This window comes from Diabrotica undecimpunctata, chromosome 8 (genome assembly GCF_040954645.1).
Source record: "Diabrotica undecimpunctata isolate CICGRU chromosome 8, icDiaUnde3, whole genome shotgun sequence".
Taxonomy (NCBI): Eukaryota; Metazoa; Arthropoda; class Insecta; order Coleoptera; family Chrysomelidae; genus Diabrotica; species Diabrotica undecimpunctata.
Genome location: NC_092810.1, coordinates 115,377,759 through 115,396,707, shown reverse-complemented (window position 1 = coordinate 115,396,707; position 18,949 = coordinate 115,377,759). Strand labels below are relative to the sequence as shown.

General features: G+C 30.5%; 1 protein-coding gene across 1 annotated transcript in view; it reads right to left on the bottom strand.

Moving 5' to 3' along the window:
* The window catches only part of Pde9 (phosphodiesterase 9), a 1,302,013-nt gene that overhangs the window by 807,245 nt on the left and 475,819 nt on the right, over window positions 1–18,949 (bottom strand). The window contains exon 2 of the mRNA XM_072540799.1: window positions 14,239–14,257. The gene's annotated coding sequence lies outside the window, so the exon portion shown is untranslated. The remainder of the gene's footprint in view (window positions 1–14,238; window positions 14,258–18,949) is intronic.

Here is an 18,949-nt window from a genome sequence, read left to right as displayed (position 1 = left end):
GACCTTATCGAAGTCGAGAAATTTTGACTTGGTGAGCTCTGTTTAGGTTTACTAGGCACCACGGTTTCACTGCCGTTGAAGTTCTTTTAATTTAGATTCCGATATGTCTCATTTACATTGCCATCCACTGATGGAATTTGATGGTTTTATATCACTGGAAACAGTCTTTGACACTATTATTGCATGATCGTTTTTGGTAGATTTTCTTGTTTGTAGGTCTGCTTTTTTATTACCGTGGATTCCAATGTGATAAATTTGACTTTGGGATCAGATTCTTATAAGCATGTAATATTTCTTTTTTTGACAAGTAAGACTATAGGATTTTTAGTATCTAGTTGATCAATTATTGTTGTTAACGAATTTAGAGATTCTGTAATAATGACGGAGGAAGTAGGATTTATACTTTTGATATGAATGATGGCTTGTAGTATTGCATATAATTCTGCTGTATATAAAATGGTGGCTAACATTTATTTAAATTGGGAAAAGGGATATGAAGTAACAAATGCAGCTCCTACGCCGTTTGCAGATTTAGAGGCATCTGTATAAATGCAAAAACTTTTCCCGCAAATCTCGAGTACATTTAAAACAGATTGTCATATTACATTGGGTGATGTCTCTGATTTATGATGTTGGAGAAATGTATTGATTTCGGAAATCATGATTAACCACAGAATGAGAGTTTTTACATTTAAAAAGAAGAGGTCAGGAATTTGGAGCTGCAGATCCTTCAAATTTCTTCGGACTATTTCATAAAATGGTGAATTGAACTCACTCTTTTTTATAAGTTTCTAGGTAAATGTGTTTTGAAACACTGGGTGGAAATTGTTAGCGGCGATTGAAAAAGCATATGAGAGGCTTGGTAGTAAGATGTTCTCCTGTAAGGCATTGAAGATTCTTAACTGGTGTGGTTCTAGATGTACCTGTGACAATGCGAAGTGCTGTATTTTAAATGATTTTAAGTTGCCTGGTAACATGTTTTAAGCAAAAACATATATAATAGCTACATAATCTATGTTTGATCTAACGAGTGAATTATAAATATTCAATAATGCGGTTTTGTCGGTTCCCCATTATTATTTGATAATGTTTGTCAAGACTTTTTTATTTCTGAAATGTATTGCTTTTACGTTAGTTTTTAATCAAATACCATTCCGAGAAACTTCATTTTATCTGAGAATGTAAGCGGCTCTCCATACAGTTTTAAAAGTATTCTTTGGAGCCGGTCCATTCTTCAGAAAAACATGCATCTTAATTTTAGTAAGGAGAATTACACGCACACTTCTTCTTCTTCTACGGCACTACAGCCCAAAATGAGCCTTGGCCTCCTTTATTTTATTACACGCACACTGACTTGGACCAATTCACTAGTTTATAAATGGATTTTTGTAAGCTTTTTAAGTTTTTCTTATATTCTTGCCCTTTGTAAATAGAACCAGATCGTCGGCATATAGTCTTTTTTTATTTACAGAGGAGTATTGATCCAGTATATCGTTGATAGCCACGAGAAACAGAGTTGGGTTTATAACTGGCCCCTGAGGTGTTCCGTTTTACTGAGTTTTTGTTGTTGAAATAGAATTATGGACGCGAACAGATAAAGCTCTTGACTAAAGAAAGTATTTTATGCGTATTACCCCTGACTCATCAGTTTTGCAATTTTGATATAACATTAAACCTCCAAAACGTGCCGTTCGTTTTGGTGATATCAAAGAATAGTGCGATGGTCTCTTGATTAGTTCCAAACCTTCATGTATCTCTGAGTCTAAAGTCTAGTAAGTTGTCCACGCATCTATTTTGGCGAATTCCACTGTGCTGAGGAATTAAATGTTTTTTTGTCTAAGTACCACAATAGTCTTTTGAAATTAGCATGATACATTAGTGAGTGATATAGGATGGTACAAGTCTATGTTTGTTCTGTCTTTGTTGGGTTTCAACAGAGGAATTATAATGCTGTCTGACCATACAGATGGAAAAACCTGATTTGTTCAAATAATTGTGTATAATTTTAACAGCCAAGACATTCTACTTTCTGGTGCATTATGTCTGATGACATTAGGGCATCCCCAAGTTCTTTCATTTTAATCGGTACATTTAGTATGTTATATTCGTGAGAGTAGTACTCCAACTTTGTTTTTTTGCGCTTTGTTTCTTAAACTTAAAGTCCTGTGAATAGTTACCGTTACTTGAATTTGACTCAAATTCACTGGCGAATAGCTCGGCAATTTCATTTCGGTCGCTTGTAATTTTGTTACCTTTTGCTAGAAAAGGTATTTTATTTGAACATTTTTCCAGATACCTTTCTACACTTTACTTACTGGGGTAGAACTAATGCTTAAAACAAATTTTTGCCATGATGTTTTTCTGCATTTTTAAGAATATATTTAGCTTCTGTCCGATCTCTTTTGTATTCTATCATATTTCCATTAATTTTGTAGTGCTTATACCTATTGAAAACCCTTTTATGTTTTACGACTTCTTCTCATTATGGGAACTACCATGGTAAAGGTTTATGATATTTTAGTGTCTTTGTTTTTCCAATATAATTTTCTGCTGCTTTGTTGATTATTGATATTAAGGTATCTAGGTCTTTATCTATGTCATTAAAAGTAATATCTTTTATGTTGTTTATTTTACTTTTCATATATTTTGTAAAATTCTTCCAGTTTCCCTTTTTGATATTCCATCTCGATGATGTTATATCAATATTATTATTTTTTTGTTGTGGAGACGCAATGTTAATGAGGTAGTGGGCACACGGGATAACGTCGTATTTTAGTGTTGAGGATAACGTTGGATCACATAACGATATATCAGTGGCCGACTGACTACCCGTTTGAAAGCTAACCCTAGTAGGTATATCATCGTTTAACAGATTAAGATTTGGTGAGGTATATTTCACTATCTTACCTCTAGTGAAATTTTTTGTTGAACCCCATATAGGTTTTTGTAAATTAAAATGGCTTAGAATAATAAGAGCGCTGGGAATTTGTTACAGTAGGTTGTTAGTAAAATCTGCTGGGTCCATATTTTGATCTAGAGGTAAATATATGTTGCAAATATTGATTATTTGTTCAATTTTTACTTTTATCGCTACTGGTTCTAAGTTATGTTTGTTAATTTGTAATTACTGGGCTTCAGATTTTTTATCGATGTAAATAGCTACCCCGCCACTAGCTATCTTAGCGCTTTGCCTGTGTTTAAAAAAAGATTGTGTAGTTTTAAAACTTGAATGCATGGTTGGAATCTTTGAAGTTGGTCTTTTGTAAACAAAGTATCAATGGGTTGATTTCAGAGATAATACGGTTTAGCATTTCGAAGCGGCTGTAGAATTGTAGATTGTTTCTATTTACTATGTCCTTTTCTAATCTCTGCTAATGTCAATATGTCTGTTTTGATGGAAGTAACATTTAAAAGCCTACAGAATACTACATAATTCACTTCTGTAAATGCTGCATGTTAGGGATAACCGAGATGATCTTACAAGTTCATGTTTAGTGTTGAATTAAATCATATTTTTGTAACATCAAAATGTTAAAAGATTAATGTTTGTTAAACAGGTTGAGTGAGGTTAATAGAAGAAAGATGTTTAGCCCAGGAGAGAAGTGAAGGTAAAGGAAATAAACTATTCACACGAAGGTTAATATTTTTAAGCAGGTTGTTTTTTTCTAATAAGATGTTGGACATTGCTTTAAAAAAAGAGGTTATTGTGGTAATTAAATATACTTAAAAGTCAAATTTTAGATGAGAAGTTTGGTTTTAGAAATCGCTTAGAAACCACAGAAGATATATTCTGCATGTATGTCTCCACACAAAAAAAAATCGCAAGAACATATATTTTCAATTACTGAAAGGCATTTTATCGAGTTCGACATTACTTTCTATTTATATGCATGAAAACGTGAGGATTAAATTACTACGATTTAAAACTACTAAAATATCTATATTAAAAGCAAGTACCATCTATCCAAGCTGAATATGGTTGCACCAAGAATCTGCCCATGTATCTTAGAGTACAATGTGACTGTGTATTATCGCCAAATATTTTTAGTTTATATTCCAGAGAAATATTCAAGAAAGCCTTGTCCTCTACTAGACCAGAAGGAATAAAAATTGATGGAAAAACAATTGGTAATATCAGATATGCTAATGACACAGCCACTTTTACAGCAAGTATAGGAAACCTTGTTAAACTTAAAACTAGTAAACTTGATAAATGAAGCAAGCCGTCGGAAATGTCTCGAAATTATTGTTACAAGTTGATGACAGTTGGCACAGGAACAGGTCCTATATGTTATGAAACATTTGGGACCTAGGAAATAGTAAGAAAGACATATATGTAGGAAGATGGTTCTATAAAATTTGTTGATGAGGAGTGATATAGTAAATGATATGTTTGAATGTGCTGTTGAGATGAAATTTAAATATGAAAAGAATGTTTTTGTAATGTAATGTTCATGTATTGCTTAACTTACAACTTAAGCATGGAAGGCCCTCTATGTCAGAAAACAACATTTGGTACCTGGTAAATATAATATATTTTTTAAGTTATAAGTTCATGAATATAAATAACTGGTTCGGTGTGAACAATAAAGATGGTAAGTTGTTTTGTGTGTTGACCAGTATGGAAGATAAACAGAAAATGAATGGCTAAAAGGTGGTTTGGTATTGTATTGTTTAAACATTGCTCAAGTTATAACTTAAGAAAAAGAAAAAGGCCCTACATGTTAAAAGGAACATTTGGTACCTGCGAAATATAAAAAGGATGAGTTATAAGTTTAAGGTAGGTAGATAAAGTTAATAGGTTTTTGGTGTGTATTGTAATGATATGTAAAAACTGCAAGAGTAGTTGGGCTTTAGGTGGCTCTGTTAAATTTACTAAAGTTATGTGATGTTTTAATATTATTGTGAAAGAAGAAAATACTCTACAAGAGGCTGAAGTCTCTAGAGATCCGGAACCAAACCCTGAGGGAAAGTGGATAAGTAAAATAAAGTGTAGTGAAAACAGTATGAAAATGTGATGATATGTGGTTAAGTAGATAAAGATGTATGGTAATGAAAAATTTTTGAAGGGGAAGTGAAATAATCTGCTCTGAATTTAGTTTGTAGAACAGGGGCATGAAGAATATTAGGTATGGGGTCAGACTTTGTGCTTAGATTCCTAGAAAGAAGTGAGGAAAGAAGGCGAGTTGGATATATTGAAAAAAGTTTGAGAGGACTAAGGAGGATTAAAAGGTGATAGAAGAAGAACGAAAAATCTTATACTAATGAAGAAGTAAAATAAGAATGTGGGTTATGAGAATAGTTGACGATGGAGCAAAAGAAAGTCTCGATTGAATGAGACACGGCGATTAACACAATTTGGACTTCTCTGTTTTTCTTTAATAATTTCTAGGTCTTCATATAAGTCTAGTTTGATAAAGTTTTTTTGAGGGATATTATGAATAAGTGAAACGTCCTCTTGGATATTGAGGGTGTGGTTATGTTCTTTAAGATGTTGAGAGAAAGTGGAAGTGTTTTCTCTTTTTGTGTGCTCTAGAGAGCGTGAAGACAATGATCTACATGTTCTTGCTATGTAGGTGGCATGACAATCAGAACATTTGAGTCTATAAACACCACTACGGTTCATATAATTGATGGGGTCTTTGGAATTGGATATGTACTGACCCAAGTTCTTGGGTACTTGGATAAGGAAACATGGATATTTTCAACTGAACGTTTGATTAGATTTCGAATATCCCCAGAAAGACTCTCATGATGGTATCCTGTTAAAATCTTTAGTTAAGAACAAATTTAGACACATGTATAGTTGGTTGCCTATCGATACCTACAAAATTTCATATACTCCAGTCTACCTAAATCAATTTATAAAACAATTTTTTTCAATGTTTATCAACATAAATATAGGACAAATTCACATTACAGACTACAACATTGATGGTTGATACTGTTATATCATGTTAATTTTAATTTATTCAATTTTAAATAATACTGGCTTCTGTCATTTTTAGACAACTACCGTAAGTTGCACTGACTGCTTTGTTCCGACATCCGTCCTAACATGTCAATATTGTCATTTTTATCAGTTGTTATCAACAGGTCCTTGAAGACACTTTGTCTCAGGACCATGTAACCGATGTAGAGCCATACGTTGCCATGTTACCAATTCCAACGGTAACTTAAACATCGTAATTGATAATTACATATAATGTAACGTATCTATAAATTAATAACATTTAAAGGGTTTTCACCCATATATTTTAGTGGCTCATAGCATGTATAATTTGTAAGTATTAACCACATTTTGCATAACCTTAGTCAAGATTTTAAATTTTACGTTCTTTTTAATTAAAGTGGTTACATATTTCAGGTTGCACCGATGATGGAATTTACATTCCGAAAACGTTCTGTATTTGTGATATAGCCCGTTTGGGTATTTTATTATGTACTTTTTACTAAGGATTTGAAATAAAAAGTTTTTTAAGAACTTTAAAAGATTCTCGAAGGGTGATTGAATGCAGAAAACAATATAAAGTAGAGGTACAATCTCCGTGTATGTTTTAGGTAAACCTATATATATATATATATATATATATATATATATATATATATATATATATATACATATATATATATATATATATACATATATATATCTATATATATATATATATATCTATATATATATATATATATATATATATATATATATATATATATATTGATAAAACAAAGAGATACTTTTGATCCAACCGTAACAAAGTGTTGCATTTTTTTGACCATCAGTATATATTTATTTGATTTTTAAATATTTTCAAAGAATGGATAATTTGAATTTATTAAATTTAAAACTTTTTTATTAAGGTATATATTTTAGATCGTTTCCTAAATACAAAGTAAGCTCTACCTAGTAAATCTGTTTAGATTTTGTGGTTATGGAAGTATATTAGGCGAAGCAGAGATCCGATAAGTTGAAGATGTTTTACCGACCATTCCCATGTAAATGACCTTAGGGGAGTTGTTAAAATCCAAGCTTCCATCCGTTTTCCATTCTTCCAGACCGCACTTTCTAATTTTATTCGAGTAGTTCTGCGGATAAGGGAAACTGGTTTTAGGTTACGACAAACACTAACCAAATACGCTTCATTAAAATCTTAAATTGTTTTATTTTGGGAATCACATAATAGTAATTTTAGTAAAGGCATTTGGTTAAAAAAATTGTGTTTATTTATAAATATTTAATATTACACTTTTGCCAATTATTTACTCTAGGTTCTTCGTTACCCAACATTTAAGACAATTAGAAAGAATTTATGGGTAATTTATTTGGATGTTATTTTGTAGTAAATAATATTTATTATGTACCCAGAGTATTTAAGTTTACAGAGTCCATAAGATAAGTCAGGGCTATATTCTTTTACCACTACTTTTTAATATTTACCCAAAATAATTTTTGAAAAACTACTCCATTTATTGTAGAACTCACCTAATAAACATAAAATGTGCCCTAAGCGAAGTACACTGTCTAATGTAGTATATTCATTTATCTTTTACTATAGGTACTGTAGGACCAGGATGGGCAATTGTCGTGTGCTGGTCTACCTAGTGGAGGGACTTTAGTGGAGGGAGAATTCGTTTTGGCTTGATTGTCATGATTAGAGGGTTGTCACGGTTCCTATAAATATGGTTGTTTACATGGAAATATTATTTACATAAATCTTTATTTTGCAAATAATAAATGTATACCGGGTTGTATTTAACTAAAAAGAATTTTAAATTAATATTTTTTAACAATGTTATTTAATGATAGAATAAAAATGTAGGTATTGTGATTGTTTGAACCTTTGAACTCATTTAAGTACGGTAAATTGAAATTGAACTCATTTAAGTACGGTAATTTTCATCGTTTTTCGTAAACAATAATATGGATTACAACAAGAACGGACTCGTAATAAAAAATAGAATTTGGAAACAAATCAAATCCTCATCGAAATCATCAGTGTCTTTGTCTGAGTCTGACAATACATCTTCGATATCAGAAGCTCCACCTAAATAATTATACGTGTGTATCTGATAATATCAAATTTTCACTTTTTTTACAATTTGTCCCATTCGTCTACGGAAAATGTTTCAACTAACTAATTCGACAATTTTAAAAAAAAATTAAAAGTGACACGTACTTTTTTTTAACATATATTTTTTGGAGATGTCTAAACAAGCTGTATGGGGTTTAAATCTGGATGATATAGTGTCATGTCTATTATTCATAATAATGGAACCAAAAGAAAACAGCTTATATAATTGTATAATAATATACAGCTCTGGTCTGAGCTTATTAGTAGGAAAAGAAATATTTCTAGCTAATAGTAAATCTATAATTTAACTATTCGTCGATGGGGATGTTGGTACTTTCTCCTCTTAAGTAATATGATAAGGTACATTGTTTATCATGATGACACTATTGCAGCTGTTATTTTGAAAGGAGTTATATATATATATAAATATATATATATATATATATATATATATATATATATATATATATATATATATATATATATATGTATATATATACATATATTGAGATGATATTAAATATAGGAGAAATAAAGGTAGTGTTTAAAGAAATAATTTATAAGTTATATACTAGAGAATATTATAAAAAGTATTTATATGAGGACATTCTTAAGAAACTATCATAATAAGTTTAAAAAGTGTTAAAGTTGCAATGTATCTGGTTATTTTAATAATTATGATATTGTAAATATATTTAAGTGCACCATTTTTGTGGGCAACCAAGTATACACTCAAGTAAATTCAGTTGTAGGAACTTTGATAAATAATCATTATGAATTAAAAAACAGGGTTATTTATTAATTTAAGTTGTAATTTATATATAAATTTGAATTCTGATCTGAAAAGCCTAAATTTCCATAAAATTATCGATAGAATTTTAGTTAGAATAGTAATCTTCTAGATAGAATAGGAAAGAATTATCTAGAAATATAAAAACAAGACGTCAATAGAAAGAATTTAACCTTTGTTCGCAGTAGAATCTTCGCGAACATGGTAATGTCTATGAAATAGAAGGATTCAAATATATTTTATTTCAAGAATATTCGTGAACAATAAAAATGTTATAAACATGATGTGATTTGGATTCAAAATGGTCAGATGGTCAGTCAGTATATAGTTGGTCAGTAGTTTCAGTATGAGGTCAGTAAGTTCAGTATAGGAGTCAGTATGTTCAATATGGTCAGTTAAGATAGTAATCAGTGATTGGAAAGTATGGAATTAAAAGAGTATTAATTGAAGATTAAAAATTATGTTATGTATATGGTAATTGGAGAATGGAAGAGAGTATTAATTGAAAATTAAAATTATATAATGTATATGGTGATTGGAGAATGGAAGAGAGTATTAATTGAAGAGTAAAATTATATAATGTATATGGTGATTGGAGAATTTAAAAGAGTATTAATTGAAGATTAAAATTATATAATGTATATGGTGATTGGAGATTAAAAGAGAAAAAAAGATTATTAGAAAGAAGAATAAATAGAAAAGAAGAAAGAGCAATATTTTACCAAATTTATAAATACTATTAAGAGGAAAAATATTCTAAAATGGTGGAAGCTGATAATTAAAACATTGTGGTGTATTTGGCAAGGCAAATGTACAAAAAGAAAGATAACCGAGGCTGACAACGAACACATTGAGTGGTGATTAAAATCTTTATTGTGGAAAATAGTTTCATTTAGGCATTAAGTGACAGAAAGGTACCAAATTTTGTTAATATAATTTAATTAGTGTCATAAGAATTTGAAATAAAAGATAGTTTGTTTTAAATTTACATTTTCTATATTAGGTATATATATATATGTTTCATAATAATTATAATAAAGATAATTTCAAAAAGTACTTACAAACTAATTCTTTGAGAACCGCGATAAAAACTTTAAAGTTAGAGTTAGTTAGAGTAAGATCTTGGTATAACTAGACGAAATCCCAAAAGGCGGACGCGAGAATGGATACATAAGGGGTGGCGGACAGGGGTGAAATTGCAATTTTTTGGGGAAAAATTAACGATAAGTAATATGTCCGCCATTTTCATGGCTCATTATTTAGCCCCTTAAAACTCTAAATCCAAAAGGGTCAAATGTACCACCTGCCTGCGCATTTTAGGTCTCGGTAACAATTTTCAAACTGATTTTATTATGATATTATTATACCGATTGATTTGAAAATTTGTATACTAACTTCTGTTACTATTCTGAAAAGCGTCAAGTAGAGTTTTCCTCAAAATTTTCCAAAAAAATTTCCGTAAATAAAAATTTTCGTAATTTTTTGAGGCAAAATCTAATTCGTAGAATCCTTTCGATTTTCTGTCAGTTATACCATGATTTTTTTCCAAAAATTTTCAAACGATTTTTCCGATAAGAAAAAAAAATTAGAAAAACTTTTCTAAAACATTTGATAAAACTCTACGTCATCGTCTGAATCTTTTATAAAATATTTTGCAGTTTTAAAATGATATTATGATAATATTTTTTTTTTCAAACTAAAGTCATATTTACTTTACAAATCACATTTTTTTCTAAAATATAAATATTTTACGAATTAATTTTTAATTGAATAAATGTTTGATATTTGGTATTTTATTAAATTAAAGTAATTTTATAATGATAACTATTAAATATTTTTGGTATAACAAATAGTAATTTTACTTATTTTTTATTACAATAAAAAGGTTTTTAAATTTATATTACATAAATAATAGTTGTTCAGATACCTCAGATGCCAGAATCAGTTCGAGAAGTAGTGATTGAAAATGAAGCAGATAATGAATGTGATATTATTGAAAGTGAAAGTGACAAAGATGATGAATGTGATGACATTAATGAGAGTAAGGAAAATGACGAAATTTTTAAAGTTTTTCTAATTTTTCGTCATTTTTCTTACTCTCATTGATGTCATCACATTCATCATCTTTGTCACTTTCACTTTAAATAATATCACATTCATTATCTGCTTCATTTTCAATCACTATTTCTCGAACTGATTCTGTCATCTGAGGTATCTGAACAACCATTATTTATTCAATATAAATTTAAAAACCTTTTATTGTAATAAAAAATAAGTAAAATTACTATTTGTTATACCAAAAATATTTAATAGTTATCATTATAAAATTACTTTAATTTAATAAAATATCAAATATCAAACATTTATTCAATTAAAAATTAATTCGTAAAATATTTATATTTTAGAAAAAAATGTGATTTGTAAAGTAAATATGACTTTAGTTTAAAAAAAAAAGCATTATCATAATATCATTTTAAAACTACAAAATATTCTATAAAAGATTCAGACGATGACGTAGAGTTTAATCAAATGTTTTAGAAAGGTTTTTCTAAATTTTTTTTCTTATCGGAAAAATCGTTTGAATATTTTTGGAAAAAAATCATGGTATAACTTACAGAAAATCGAAAGGATTCTACAAATTAGATTTTACCTCAAAAAATTACGAAAATTTTCATTTACGGAAATGTTTTTGGAAAATTTTGAGGAAAACTCTACTTGACGCTTCTCAGAATAGTAACAGAAGTGAGCATACAAATTTTCAAATCAATCGGTATAAAAATATTATAATAAAATCAGTTTGAAAATTGTTACCGAGACCTAAAATGCGCAGGCAAGTGGTACATTTGACCCCGTTTTATGGCTCTCTGTACCAACCCAGCTGTCCGCCCTTTTGGATTTAGAGTTTTAAGGGGCTAAATAATGAGCCATGAAAATGGCGGACATATTACTTATCGTTAATTTTTCCCCAAAAAATTGCAATTTCACCCCTGTCCGCCACCCCTTATGTATCCACTCTCGCGTCCGCCCTTTGTGATTTCGTCTAGTTATACCAAGATCTTACTCTGGGCAAATTTTCAGCCATATTATGGATCGTTCATGTTTCCGAAAAAAATGACAACTTTATCCCTGTATAGCCACCCCCTGTACCACGAGGGGCGTCCGCCTGTAAGGCAAAGTTTTAACCCAGTTACAATGAATATATTCCAATAGAGAAATGTCATATTACTGATCAGTTCAAAATTTCGGCTCTATCTCTTGGACTATAAGGAAGCGATAAGTGGTTTGACAGCATAATAACTGCTTGTGTAGTCTAGTTTTTTCAGTGATTCTAGGCAACCTAGTTGGGTGGAGTTTTGACTTGTTCTTGAATGAATTCAGAATCCAGCAGCCCGCTGAAGTATTGGATTTTTATAATATAATTATTTGACAACCTTTTGTTGGCCAACCACCTAGAGCGGAGTTGAGCCGAAATACATTGATTTCGTATGTTCCGTTTTAAATTCGTTCAATCTGTGTATATATATATATATATATATATATATATATATATATATATGTATATATATATATGTCTATATATATATATATATATATATATATATATATATATATATATATATATATATATAGTATATATATATGTCTATATATATATATATATATATATAATATATATATATATATATATATATATATATATATATATATATATATATGTATATATATATGTCTATATATATATATATATATATATATATATATAATATATATATATATATATATATATATATATATATATATATATATATATATTTGTTTTTCTAATTTAATAGAAAGTAGGCAGATAGAATAGATATTTGTACGTTAATATATGAAAACAATAGAGGAATTCTCATAAACGATTAATGTTAATAGCCTATAGATAGCAATTTTACAATATAAGGTTTAAGTCTTTTGTTTACAAAGAAATTGGACAAAGAATAAGAAAGTTTTGGAGTCAGAAACTTGGAAACAAAGGAAAGATCCTATTTATGTAAAATTTGGAAATACTAAGGTTATGTGATATCATAATATCATTGAGTTTATGTTTAACAAGTTACAGAATTTGGTTTGTCGAAAGGGATGGCGTGGTATGTAGGATGTGTGTGTCTGATTGGTGAAAAGTAAAAGAAGGGATTGAAGGGAAGAAAGGTCAGGTATTGCCCGGGAAAAAAAAGACTACTGTGATTTGAACGTCCAAAGAAGCAAGTTGTTTTTTGTTTCATATCCTGCAGTGAAAGTTAGCAGAGTTCTTGTCAAATAATAATTGTGAAAGGTGTTTTATATCTAAAGAACGAGCCACTAGGATTGATAGCAATGGGCAATGAAAGTACATCCTGTAATAAATAAACAGGTGTATGGTATATTTGTTATTAGTCGACTAAGTGAAAATTCCTTCAACTAGAAAGAAATTGGGTTCCTATAAGATAGGAGTTTGGTCCAGAAGCTTTTGGAGGGACTGTTGCAGCGATAGTGTGTGCAAGAGACGTTAACAAGCAGAGGAGATAGCAGGCGTGTGTAGAGCAACTGAGAGTACGAGCAAAAGGTGGACAGATCACTGTCGTAAGAAGAAAAGGAGCCAGTAAATAATTCTTGAAAAAAGAAGGTTAGTTTGTCATATAATCAACAAAGACTTTCAACCACGATCATAACTAAAACATAATTAATTTGGGTTTAATAATATTTTATTCAGTAATTTCATTTCACAATGAATATAATCTTTTAATTCAGATATAAAAAAAATAAAAAGAAATTATGATTCTTGAAAGAAAACTCTTTACCTTGATTAAATTTAAAAAAGAAAACACAGAGAAGAGATCTTTTATTTGAATACAAGTCCAAACAATTATTGACAATTTGTATAGGAATTTTATTGAATTTGTAATTTAAATTATGCGAATTAGCGCATATGATACATGATTTTAATTAATTGTAAAGTTGATTTTAATATTTTTTTATTATGTTTTAATAAATTATTTAAAAGTTTAGTTTACAATTGTCCATCCTTTCCTCAAAGGCAACTGCTTAAAGAATACTTTGAAGTCACTTATTATAATTAACGATAAAATTAGCCCTGAGATCAAATTTTAATTAAAAGTAATAATTTATTTGTTTTGAAAAATTAAGCCTAAGGCATATTAAATCAATTCAACATATAAAAGGTCCAAATTTGCAAATCATAATAATATATATATATATATATATATATATATATATATATATATATATATATATATAATATATATATATATATATATATATATATATATATACTTATTTATTTATTTTTTAATACGTAACATTTATAAAAATATAATTAATCGGACTGATACTTACAGGAGAAGTCAAAAATACTCTGAAACAGAAAAAACGTAAATCTATTATTATAAAAAAACATAAAAGCAAATTCACTTATTGCACAAATTTTAATAAAAAATATATTACGAATATGAAAAATTCTATAATAAAAGTATATGGTACCTTTAAAACTACATCATACTATATAATAAAAAGAGTTCACTTATTTTACTCCAATTTACTATGAATATATCAAAATATAAATATGTATCATAAGTATATTTGGATCTAACCACCCTTCTTTATTTATTATTGTTCTTAAAGTTTGTATTTTTCCTGATGGTATAATCTTAGCGTCTCTTGTAACTATGAGAAATTTTCTTAAATCACGAACCACAGATAGTCTACTGCTTGGTATGAGACCTTCAATCCAATATACAACTTTATTTGCATATTTATTTATATATTTAGCGTAAATCTGCATTTTTCTGAGCGATTAACTAGGAGATTCCGCGACTTTCCAATGTTTCTTGCTTTCTTTTCAATAGTCATCCTCCAGATGCCTCAAAATCTACCTTGCCTTCCTCATTGGGTATTCCAGCTCAAACTTTGCCTCTGTTCTATAATATCTAATATAATAATAAATCACTATAGGAAGCAGAAAAATTAACAACCGGCGATATGCAAATTACACACTTAAACTAGCAACGAACCAAGTTGAAATGATTACCATTACTAAATGGCTAAGCCAGATAAGCGAACAATTGGGACTTCAGATCAACACTGGAAAAACAAAAATAATGATCGTAGATAAAGCAAATAATAATCAACCGCACATAGAGCATCAAGTCAAGCATAGACTAGCAATGGCTCGAACCACAACAGCTAAACTGATTAAAATATGGAAAGACCAAACAATAACAAGAAATACGCTCAGGTTGGTCTTTTCGCATTACTACATACGCAGCTGAAACATGAACACTAAAAAAATCGATAATACTAAGATCGAAGCCTTCGAAATGTGGGTCTATAGAAGAATTCTACGCGTGTCCTGTCTACGCCAGTCTGTAAATTCTAGAAAAGGTTCATATAAAAACCAGGCTATTAAACAAAGTAAAACGAGCATACCTAATTTACTTCGGCCACCTAGCTAGAAGAACGGAGACCATGGAACTATTGGTAATAGAAGGAAAGGTAGAAGGCCTAAGACAAAGAGGAAGTTTTTCAACACTTTGGACAGACCAAATGAAAAAATCCGTCCATATAGCACAGGATCGCAGCCAATGAAGGTAGCAAGCTAGTACTATTTGTGTCGCCAGGCCCTGACAAGGGCTCAAGGAATGAGTAGGAGGATACAGAGTTCATATTGTGCAGAATTCATATTAGATAATTAAGAGGAAGGAGTAAACATAGGTGGTGTCAAGACATCTAACTTCCATTCCGAAGACAATATTATACTTCTAATCTTTGATCCCGAAGTAATTATTTCAAAAATTAAAAGCTAAGCTTGGACTTACGGTTAACTACAACAAAACACTTTTCTGAAACCCGAACTATTGCAGGGTATGAAGCTGTCTTCTCTGTGATATACCTTGGAGCTTTAGTTAACAACACAGAGAGTTGTGAACCCAAAATTCGAAGGAAGGAAAGAACTAAACAAGGTGTGGCGGGATCTTTCATCATATTACTATCACAAACAAGAATAGACTCGTTTTAACTCTGGTATTTTTCATATTTTACTATACATGCCAGAGATGGACAGTCAAAGAATCAGATAGACGACGCATGGACGCTTTTGAAATGTGGTCATAGAGACAACTGCTTCGAATGTAATGAATCGCTCGACGCATGAATATCTCGGTTTTAAATGAAATGATACCCAATAAACTTCTCTCTAGTACTGTTTAATCTAGAATTTTAAAGTGCTTTGGTCATATCCATTGAACCGATCACAAAATGGAGCGGTTGGTGATCTAAAGAAGGCCTCAGAGTCAACGCCAATGCAACAGATCTCCCCAGCGATAAGCAGACATTACGAAAAAGCTTTTCAACAATCAGTTTACTAGGGCAGTACATATAACAGATGACTTCGGATATTGAGCATATTATTATTTACACCATCCGAGCTGATGAAGCTCAATAATTAACCAAAAAACATCTGCTAAGATGTAAATGACTATGATGATGAATATTATATTCGATATACAAGTTTTATGTCTTTTAATTATCCTTTTCTGATTCTACTTCCATATAAAGCACGAAAATGAGCCATACTCAGTTCCTGGAATCTTTTAATAACTTTTCCTTAACTTTTTAGTATTTTGTTTTGATTCAATTTTATGATCACTTCTTTTATATAGAATAATATAACTTTGCCATATATTTGTAAACTCTCCGAGCAAATGTCGATAACGTTTGCAAAATATAACATTAACTAGACCTAAATCATTAAGAACATCTAGAAATACTTATCAAATTTAAACCCAAGGTTGATTAAGACAGCACTGAAAGAAACACCAACACAATACACGATTATATGCGGCGACTTTAACGCAAAGATCGGTCTAAAGGAGGATGAATAGGAAACAGCACTAGGTAAATTTGGATCTAAATGGCAGAAACGAGCGTGGACAAACACTACTAGAATTTCTATTACAACAAAATCTAAACCAGATAAATAGTTTCTTCTCTAAAAAATACCACATAAGATGGACGTGGAAAAGCTCAGATAGCAAGATCAGAAACGAGATAGACTACATATTCAGTGACAAAAAACATATATTCAACGATGTCACAGTCCTTAATAGCATTAATACAGGCAGCGATCATAGAATGGTAAGAGCCAAACTAAAAGTAGACTATAACAGAAAGATCCAAAATGATTAGGAAGAAAGCCAACCTGATATGGAACGACCCAAAGAATTTAAATGAATACCAAGATAATATCATTAAAATCCTACAACAAAATGAATGCAAAAATAATGTAAATACCTTAAAAGAAAATATCGTTGAAGCTGTTCGTGAAGCTCAAGTAAAATGCTGCCCTAAAAGATGCCAAGACGAAAAAATAACCACTAAAACAATGTAACTAATGGAAACTAGAAGAGAAATCAAAGGAAACGAAAGCATTGACGAAGAAAATCTTGAAAAAATAAATAAAGAAGCAAAAAAAGCTACAAGGAAAGATTTAAGAATATTTAAGAATAAAAAGGTCCACCGAAATAAAGAAGAGAATAAAAGTCTGAAAGTCCTGAGAAGACAGCTAAACAATGGAAAATGTGACATACACAAACTAAAGAACAAAGAAGGAGTCCCCATATCAAATAGAGAAGAACTACTACACATAGTTGAAGACTTATATCAAGAACTATACACAGGTCAAAGAGAAGACCAAACGAACTTGGAAGCCGCCACATCACGCAAAATCATCAACCAGGGTTCAGAGCTTATGCCAGAGATCATACCAAGTGAAACCCAAGGCGGACGTGCCCTTCGCAAACAAATAAAAATTTTGTTTAACCTTTGTCTAACAGATTGTTGCATACCGGAAACATGGAACAATGCAGTTACAATTTTACTACACAAGAAAGGAGACCAGGCGCACCTAGAAAACTATACACCAATCAACTTATTGAACGACATCTATAAAATGTTTACCCGAATAATAACGACAATACTAGAAAAAAGTTCGATTTCGAGCAGCTTAGAGAACAAGCTGACTTCTGCTCAAAATTCGGAACAAACGATCGCCTACAAATAGTAAAAACATTAATTGAAAAATCGATATAATATAACAGATTACTGGTACCTATCTTCGTAGATTTTCACAAAGCGTTTGATACCGTGGAATTACACAGCATTACAACTGCTCTGAACAATAGTAGAATAGACTACCGGCTTACAAAGTTGGTAAAAACATTGTACCAAAACGCCACAATGCGTGTAAAACTGCATGATACCACCAGATAAATTCATATAAAGCGAGGTGTGAGACAGGGCATTACTCTCTCACCTAAATTATTTATAACGGTCCTCAAATGCGCCTTTAAAATGCTAAAATGGGAAAATAGGAGAATAAAAATAGACGGGGAAACGCTCAATCATTTGCGTTTTGCCGACGATATAGTACTTATTACCGAAGATCTGCGTGAAGCACAACATTATGTTACAAGAATTAGAAAACGTATCTTCAACAATAGGTCTAAAAATGAACATCAGTAAGACCAAATTTATGATAAATTTGGTTCCCAGCGAACACCCAACCACTCAAAATCAAGTGGTAGAATTCACAGAAAAGTACGTATATCTCGGTTATAAAATCAGAATAAGAAAGGATAATCAGACCTGCAAATTTCAACAACGAATATCACTTGCCTGGACAGCGTATGGTTCACTAAGAGACATCTTTAAGAGCAACATCACGATAGCTATGAAACGGAAGAAATTTGACCAATGCGTTGTTCCTATTATAAGATACGGAGCAGAAACTGCCACTTTTACAAAAACAACAGCACTAAAAATGCGAGTGGTACAAAGGCGCATGGAAAGATCAATTCTCGGCGAGACAAAAAAAGAAAAAATAAGGAACCAATATCTATGGAAAAGAACAGGTATCACTAATGTCGAACGTATAGCCAAGCTGAAATGTAATTAGGCAGGTCACATAGCGAGACTTAAAGACTCAAGATGGACCAAAAAACTAATTGACTAGCGCCCAAGGGAAGACAAACGCAGCAGAAGACGACCACCA